The 7,435-nt window shown below is 31.1% G+C and overlaps 1 long non-coding RNA gene across 1 annotated transcript; it reads right to left on the reverse strand.

Moving 5' to 3' along the window:
• Positions 1-4,780: 4,780 nt before the first annotated feature.
• Positions 4,781-7,039, reverse strand: LOC124374688. Its single transcript, XR_006923596.1, has 2 exons — positions 6,920-7,039; positions 4,781-4,963 (listed from the first exon to the last, which is right to left on the reverse strand). It is a non-coding gene; the product is annotated as an uncharacterized LOC124374688 (long non-coding RNA).
• Positions 7,040-7,435: the final 396 nt, after the last annotated feature.

Raw genomic sequence — 7,435 nt, forward strand, 5'->3', positions numbered from 1 at the left:
TATTACCTCTAATGAAATATACTACAACCAAATTAAAACTGATTATTTGATTAATAAAGTTTACTTTACACTAAGTTTTAAGCGCTCTATTCTTGAATTCGTAACGTAACCGAAACGTAAAGCCTACAATGACATAACAATGTTGGAATTTCAGAGGATTTTCAACTAATCATAATAATAATAAACAATAATTTCACTCAATCTACAAGTGACTTAATCTTTTCTCAAATATTTCCGACATGATGAAATGTTTGTAAAATCAAATTTTTCAATGTACCAGGTACTTAGTTGATACGTGTATGTGAGCGAAAAAATTAATTCAAAGAATTGAAATGAATTTGACGCCACATCAACTATATAATAAAAAACATTTAAATATTAAACTGTGTGACATAGAAAATTATACACATACTACTGTCAGAGAAGTCTTAATGATGGCAGGAAATATATTGCACTATAAATAATGTAACCTTTTCATAATAATAGAATAAATCACTAATATCGTAACTGAATTACAGAATAGCAATGCTTAAGTTAATGCATGTTTAGTCTATTGCCAGATGGGGACATTATTGTAGTGAGAGAAAGGAATTGTGTTGATGAAGTCGCGGAACACAACTATGTTTGTGCTGAAGCTGTCTTCGAACCGTAGCACTTGGCCTAAGCGCTGATATAACTTCATATGCACTGTCGCTTGCCAAAAGATACATAACGCATACATACAATAACACAGCTATGGTGAGAAGATTTTACTGTATGTGAATGTTTAGTTTAGCTCCATTTTACCTTCCTCTATGTGCAGCATCTAGAATCTGACGCTGTTACAGACTAGATTTCTGGGGATGCATAGAAAATTCATCTTATTTCTTAATGTAGAAAACTTGGTTGCTCCAACCGTGCTTAGAGATCGTGTCTAAAAATACCGTAGTCAATTGTGCACCTGAATGAGGCCAATGAGAATACCTAGTTCACTCTATATTACACTTGATTTCTATATATAGTGTCTAGGTCGAAACGATGTAAAGATTTAAATCTGAGCTTCTTCGTCGCCTACTTTTTTTGGATCTCTTCAAACGAACATGACTCCTGATTCCAGGAGTTAAGTCTATGACATCATCATATTGCAGACGCTCAACTATAAGGAAGCTCAACTGGAGCAGGACCTCCACGTCCACATAACGCATCCTCTAGATCATCTACGATAAATACAAGCAAGTAGGAAACCAAGAAAGGGCCTTAGAAAATTCTGATGGATGTCACCATTTTCGTGAGATTCCGAAAATCAGTTTTGGAAAGCAATTTTCATGCAGCGCCCAGATAATAGTGTTCTAGCCAATACAGAAAGGGGCTCAGGGTCCTACTAGTTCTTAGTCTTTAATATATGAAGTTATTTATTTCATCCCCTTAGCAAAACCAAAAACGAAATAAAATGTTTGGCCATGCTAATATTTTGCTATTAATCAGTTGTTTGATTCATAATCATGCCATATTCAATCATGATTTTAAGAGTCCCCGTCTAAAGTAATACAATTATTATTTGAAAGTGTTCCTATTAATAACTACTCCTACTATTGTATTAAGTTCCATATTTCTTACGATCGAATTGACAAGAATCATAGTTATATATGTTTGTAACTGAGTTATGAGAATGTATGTATGATTTAAGCCACGCCTTTAAATATCATTATTTACAATAACGTCTGTAGACCAATCAAAAGTAGATAGATCAGTATAAACACATAAATAACCTTATAAAATAATAAATCAATAAGTGTGCTCAATGTATAGTAATCACAGTATATCGTGTATGCATATTAGGTTATACAAAAACTAAGCCTGCATGACCTTTCACATCACTAGAGAATATATACATAACTTGACAAATATACTCTTTTTAAATCTAACCAAAGATCATGATCTACATTTTATATATTATACATATATAAATTTATACTTAGTATGGAAGGAATACTTATCTATTACTCCAATGGCCAATTAAAAGCAAAATGGTATTTAGTTTTCAGTATCACAAGCTCCTCAACGGTTACTATTGGGTTTTTTTGCTTCATTGCTACTCTATTTCAAAATCGCAGCCTGAATCTTGTTGCCTTCTTCAGTTGTTTTACCTAATCAAATTTTTTCTTTATACAAATACTAGGAAACGAAATTCTATGTGCATTATACAAGTACATTAACCTAGTTTTTTGTAAAATTCGTTCTAGGAAAAAACATTCGCTTATCAAACACTAACTTTAGTAGGTATCGAAATGGAGAGTTATCGAAAGATGGGATTTTAAAATGTAACAATCAACAGATTGCAGTAAACATTATTACTGAAATTTTGTAATACTCAATACCTTTCCATTTTGGCCCCTCACTAACACTATCAAGGTTGACGATCTTTTTCTTTTTAAGGAATGATTTCCATTGGTTTCGCGAAAACTAGTTCGTGTACTTATAAAACGCAAATGTGTCTTCGCCTCCTAGACTGGGTGTATTACTACCCAACTGGAGGGTTTATTTAAGTGTTTTATTCAATACTCATATCTCAGTGTTCATATGAAATAAACGTATATTATGGAGGATTTGAGATTGATTAAACATGCATGGAAAATCATAGAGGTTGTAGAAATAAAAAAAGTTGTTCTAAGATGCAACCACAATTTATTGTTCATAAAGTAAAAGTTATAGGTTCGAAAACTCTTTTCATAATTTTGTTATTATATTGCACACGTAGAGCTTAGATTCCATTTCACCTTACGCTGAGATCTGGAGATCTGACAGTCAACAGAGTTGGTTCCTAGAATCTGGAATCCACATTTGTCTGTTTAGTATAGTATTTTATCAATAATACTTACTTCGGCAAAACGATAAGTTGTTTTTATGATGCATTGTTTCGATGCAAGCTCTGCAATCACGGTTTCATCGTACACTTACTCTCCATCTATATTTAATTCAATTTTATAAGTTTTTTGCAAGTTTTTACCCGTATTATTATTTATTATTTCCGATATTTTACGAGAATCCTGTGACCTATTATTGAAAAATGTACTGTAATACTTTGTTTTACTTAGCTTGTAATATCCGTTTAATTCAATTTGTTATTAAATGTAATTGTAGTTTTTCTTTAAATTGTTATTACTTTTAACTTGGTCTTTTAGTTTACTATATAGTTTTTTTTTTGTTTTAAAGCAAGGCACAGGCTAAATGTGATCCATGGTTTTAGTTTTTAATAAGCAAACTCCAGTTGTTTATAAGCGAGTAACTAGAAAGAGGCCAACTTGGAAAAATATTTTGATAAATAATCAAATTAAACTAAAGAATAAACTTTGTAGAATGTTCTCAAACACAAGGAGCAGTGAAGGACAGGAATAATAAAATATTTTTTAAGAAAATCACGTAAGTTCCACTATCTGGGTTATAAAAAAGAAATACTTTTACAGCAAAAATTAGCTGAATTCAAGTGACTTAGGGGTTTGATTAAGACAATGCAATGTGTTCAGTGGCAACTAAAATTGAAACATAGCAAAACATCGTGAAGTTGCTCTAGGAAGCTACTTAGGTCCTGTATTGTTTAATATGTACGCCTCTATCCTACCCATTTACGTGCGAAGTTGCACTATCCATCAATATGCAGATGACTTCACTTGGCATGTGAGCCGGAACTTTGAAGAGGCTATTTTTCCTGATCAATGCTGATTTTCAAACGGGTATTCACCTGCTCAATCAATAACGGTCGCTAAATATAGAAAAGTGTAATGTGCTCCATCTGGCGCCCCAAAATGTTATACGGAATCTCCAGTGGAGAGTGGCGTGAGGGATGACTCGTCGCTTATTACTTAAGTAAAAACCTTAGGTGTTTGTACATGATAATGACACAGAATTTACTGATCACGTCACCCACGCAATTCCACGAGCTTTTTGGTAGGCTGAATGGTCTGTATAGATTTATAAACATGCTCCAATCCATCAAGTTACAGCACATCAGTGGGTTCATGTATTGTTCTGTTGATTGCTATCCCGCTTATGCCAACAACATAACTGCAAAAACAACAAAACGCATGCATTAAAGATATTTAGTACAACAGTATATAAACACATGTAGCTTATACAGTACAATATAGTAACAATTTTATTTTAAAGTGCAATAATCAATTTTTAAAATTCCGTGATAAAATGTGATTTCAGAGCACTCATGCGTTGTGTAATAACCTGCCTACATCACTTGAACTTTTATTATTTAAAAGATACTATGGAACCTAACTAAATGGGAATATATGATGTGGCAAGAATTTATCAAGAAAGATTTTTAGACTTTTGTAAGTTTTTACCCGTAATATTATTTATTTCCAATATTTTCGTCTCTAAAATCCAGCTTGAATCTTTGTTTTAGAAATACTACCATGGACTTTGGCTAAGAATCACTGAAACCTATTACCAGTTGGTTGACATAATTTCTTTCTGCCCGTCAAGAAAAGGTAAATATTTATTTTCGGCACGGTTGTCTGTCTGGCTATCTGTCCGTAAAAAAAACTCTCGAGGATAAAATGGACTACAGACTTTCAATTTTGCACACATCTCAACGAAGCCTGTTATACGTCGTTACTCTTACCTTTCAAAATATTGTGGAATATATCAATTCTTGAATAAATCATTCCACTTTTATAATGTAGTGTATCGCAAATCACAATTCATCTCTGTATTTTTTCATTGGCGGATGGTACTGTACGAGAATTGGTAGGAATAAGATGTCTAGGTTTTTAAAATTGAAACAATGTTATCATAAGAATAATATTATATTTGGTATATGTACAATAAAGTTACAAAAATCAATACATAACTGTATACAAACAAATAAAGCTGCCAGCTAGTAGTAACGGTGAATAGACAGCGATAATGCAGATACATAGAGGACGACGTAGGCCGGAGTCAGGTCCACGGTGCTCCGCGGAATCTGCCATCGCTGAAAAAAAACGTATTTATACGTAAAAAAAAACGTTTGTAAAGTTGTATTTTATTTCACAAATTTAATGAGAAATATTCTATAGCCATGTCTAACTGATTATCTTGTATTTTGCTAAGTAGAATTTTATAGCAACATATTTTATTGTTTGATTCGCCAACATTATGTTGTTCTATTTTCAATACTAAGATATTATGAAGAATTGTAAACTTTTTTGTAAAATACTATTGAGTTAACTTACTAAAACTTTTATGATTCTACAGGTAGTTTTAATTGCGTGTTGTTACTATTTGCGAAGGTATGCTTCATAAATTGCTGGCCGTAAATATAAAGCTCCATATTTATCATAAGAAAAATGTTTTTAAAAACTGCGTTATGTCCTGAGAATCCGTCTGAAATCCATAAATTTTTCCCTAAAGAATCTTAACCTTTAGTTTCTCAATGCTAATGAATACAATTATCTGTTGATACTAAATGGTTTATAGTTTGTATTCAATAATCAGTTTTTTATTGTAAAGTAATACTAAGTATAAATTATAAAGAGTTAGTTTCAACAGATAATGGTTCTTTTAAAAAACTAATTAATACTACTTTTCTAAGTTTGTATAATAAAATATTTATGGACTTGAGATGAAGTTCCTATTTATAATGGCGTTAAAAACCTTTTCTCCACCTTAAAAGCAAGCCTCAAATGTGTAGACAGGATACTACAACTCTCTTTTAAAGTTAAGTTGTTTATTTTATTAATAATTGACATACAAAATTGTACATTTCAGGTAAGAGAATGCAGTTTAGCATCAAATAAAAGTGAAGTATAAGTAAAAGTATCTTTAAAACTACGACATGCTATAACGTTAGCTTTATTGTATATTTATATAACATCAAAAAATATTATATGGTTATATTAGTTTTATTTAATAGGAAACTTAAAAGTGTAAAAGTATAGTGGGAGAGTTGGCAAAGAAAGGATAACAAGGACACCTACAGACCAATGCCAATCCAAGCCTACGCTTCCACGATGTTAATAATTAGGACCAATCAATAAAAGTCACTAATAATGTGCTTTGACCCCTCAATTTTACTGCTAGGCCTGGACATTGGATAGAGCTTTGAAAATTTGTACCCATGATCTAGTATGTAAAAAACAAATGGCACAACGTTACAGACGCAATCATCTACACACTTCTTCAATGTTATCTATTCATCGTGCATTGTGATTATGAATGTAAGGCTCCTCACTACGAGCAATATTTTATTTCGTAATCCGATATTCTTTCCAATATTTTTTTTTAACGTCCGTAAATGAGGGTTGGACTAAAAGGAAAACCGTTAATACAAAAGTTTTTTTTGTTTTATTGCAGTATTTGGTCTTGGATTCCAAGATTTTGTAGATGTTAGATTTTAGATAATGAACTAAAAATTGTATAAATCAATAATTGCAAACAAATAATAATTATCACGCAGTTTTTGTACCTCAATAATGTTTATCAAACGTACCATCCATATATTATAAGTGAGACATTATTAACAATACATTCTCTTGATTTTGCTCGTCACACACAAAAATTTAGGTATATTTAGTGTGTTGTACAAATTTCCATAACTACTGTAACTGACCATATTTTCAAGTTAGACTAATACTTATTTGCACATGCGATATTATTAGCCTATATCATATGAATAACTATCCTTCATTTTTGTTATTTCTGTGTGTGTTCCAATATAGTTTAAAGCATGCTTTGGTTAGACGACAAATAAGTTTTTATCAAAATAAAAGTATTGGTACATTTGTAGGGCGTTGGATAACAAGCTCTTAAACTAGTAATAACGAAAAACGTTCTATACAGTGAGCAGAAGTTTTAAGTGAAACATTGGAACTACACAGTAACATTTATTACATACATTGTTATTGATATTACAGAATATGGACGCATGCCTTTATAAAGAACTACTCACCACTCGACACTGTTTCCATGCTTCCTAAAAAACCAACGTTGGTTTGTTTAAATAAAGAATTCAAAGTGTTCTTATAGTTATAGCAATGTTTAAAGTTTAATATTAAGAGCAAATTGTCAATTTACAACCATACCATGTATAAAAAACATTTTTAAGCCACCAAATAGTATTAACAATGCTTATATTTACTAAATACTTATTTATCTGTTTTAGAAAAGACAGTTTTTGCAAAAAATTCAGTTAAACTATCACCAGCAATATTAGCCAAAGTTTTAAAAATATTTTTATGTATTCTCGCACAAGTTTTTCAGTATATTATTTAAGTAAAAGTATAAAAGTTTTTGTTAAATTTTTACAGTAAGTTGATTCAAATAATGTTGAGCATTAGTCAAACTGCTAGTGTCTTCTTATATCTTGTTTTGGCAAACCAGCACTCACGAAATGAAGGTTAAAATATTCTTTCAATCTAAATTTCAGTCTTTGTTATTGTAGTATTTTTAAACTAGCATAAATAAT

Source organism: Homalodisca vitripennis, unplaced genomic scaffold (assembly GCF_021130785.1).
Source record: "Homalodisca vitripennis isolate AUS2020 unplaced genomic scaffold, UT_GWSS_2.1 ScUCBcl_9613;HRSCAF=18158, whole genome shotgun sequence".
Lineage (NCBI taxonomy): Eukaryota > Metazoa > Arthropoda > Insecta > Hemiptera > Cicadellidae > Homalodisca > Homalodisca vitripennis.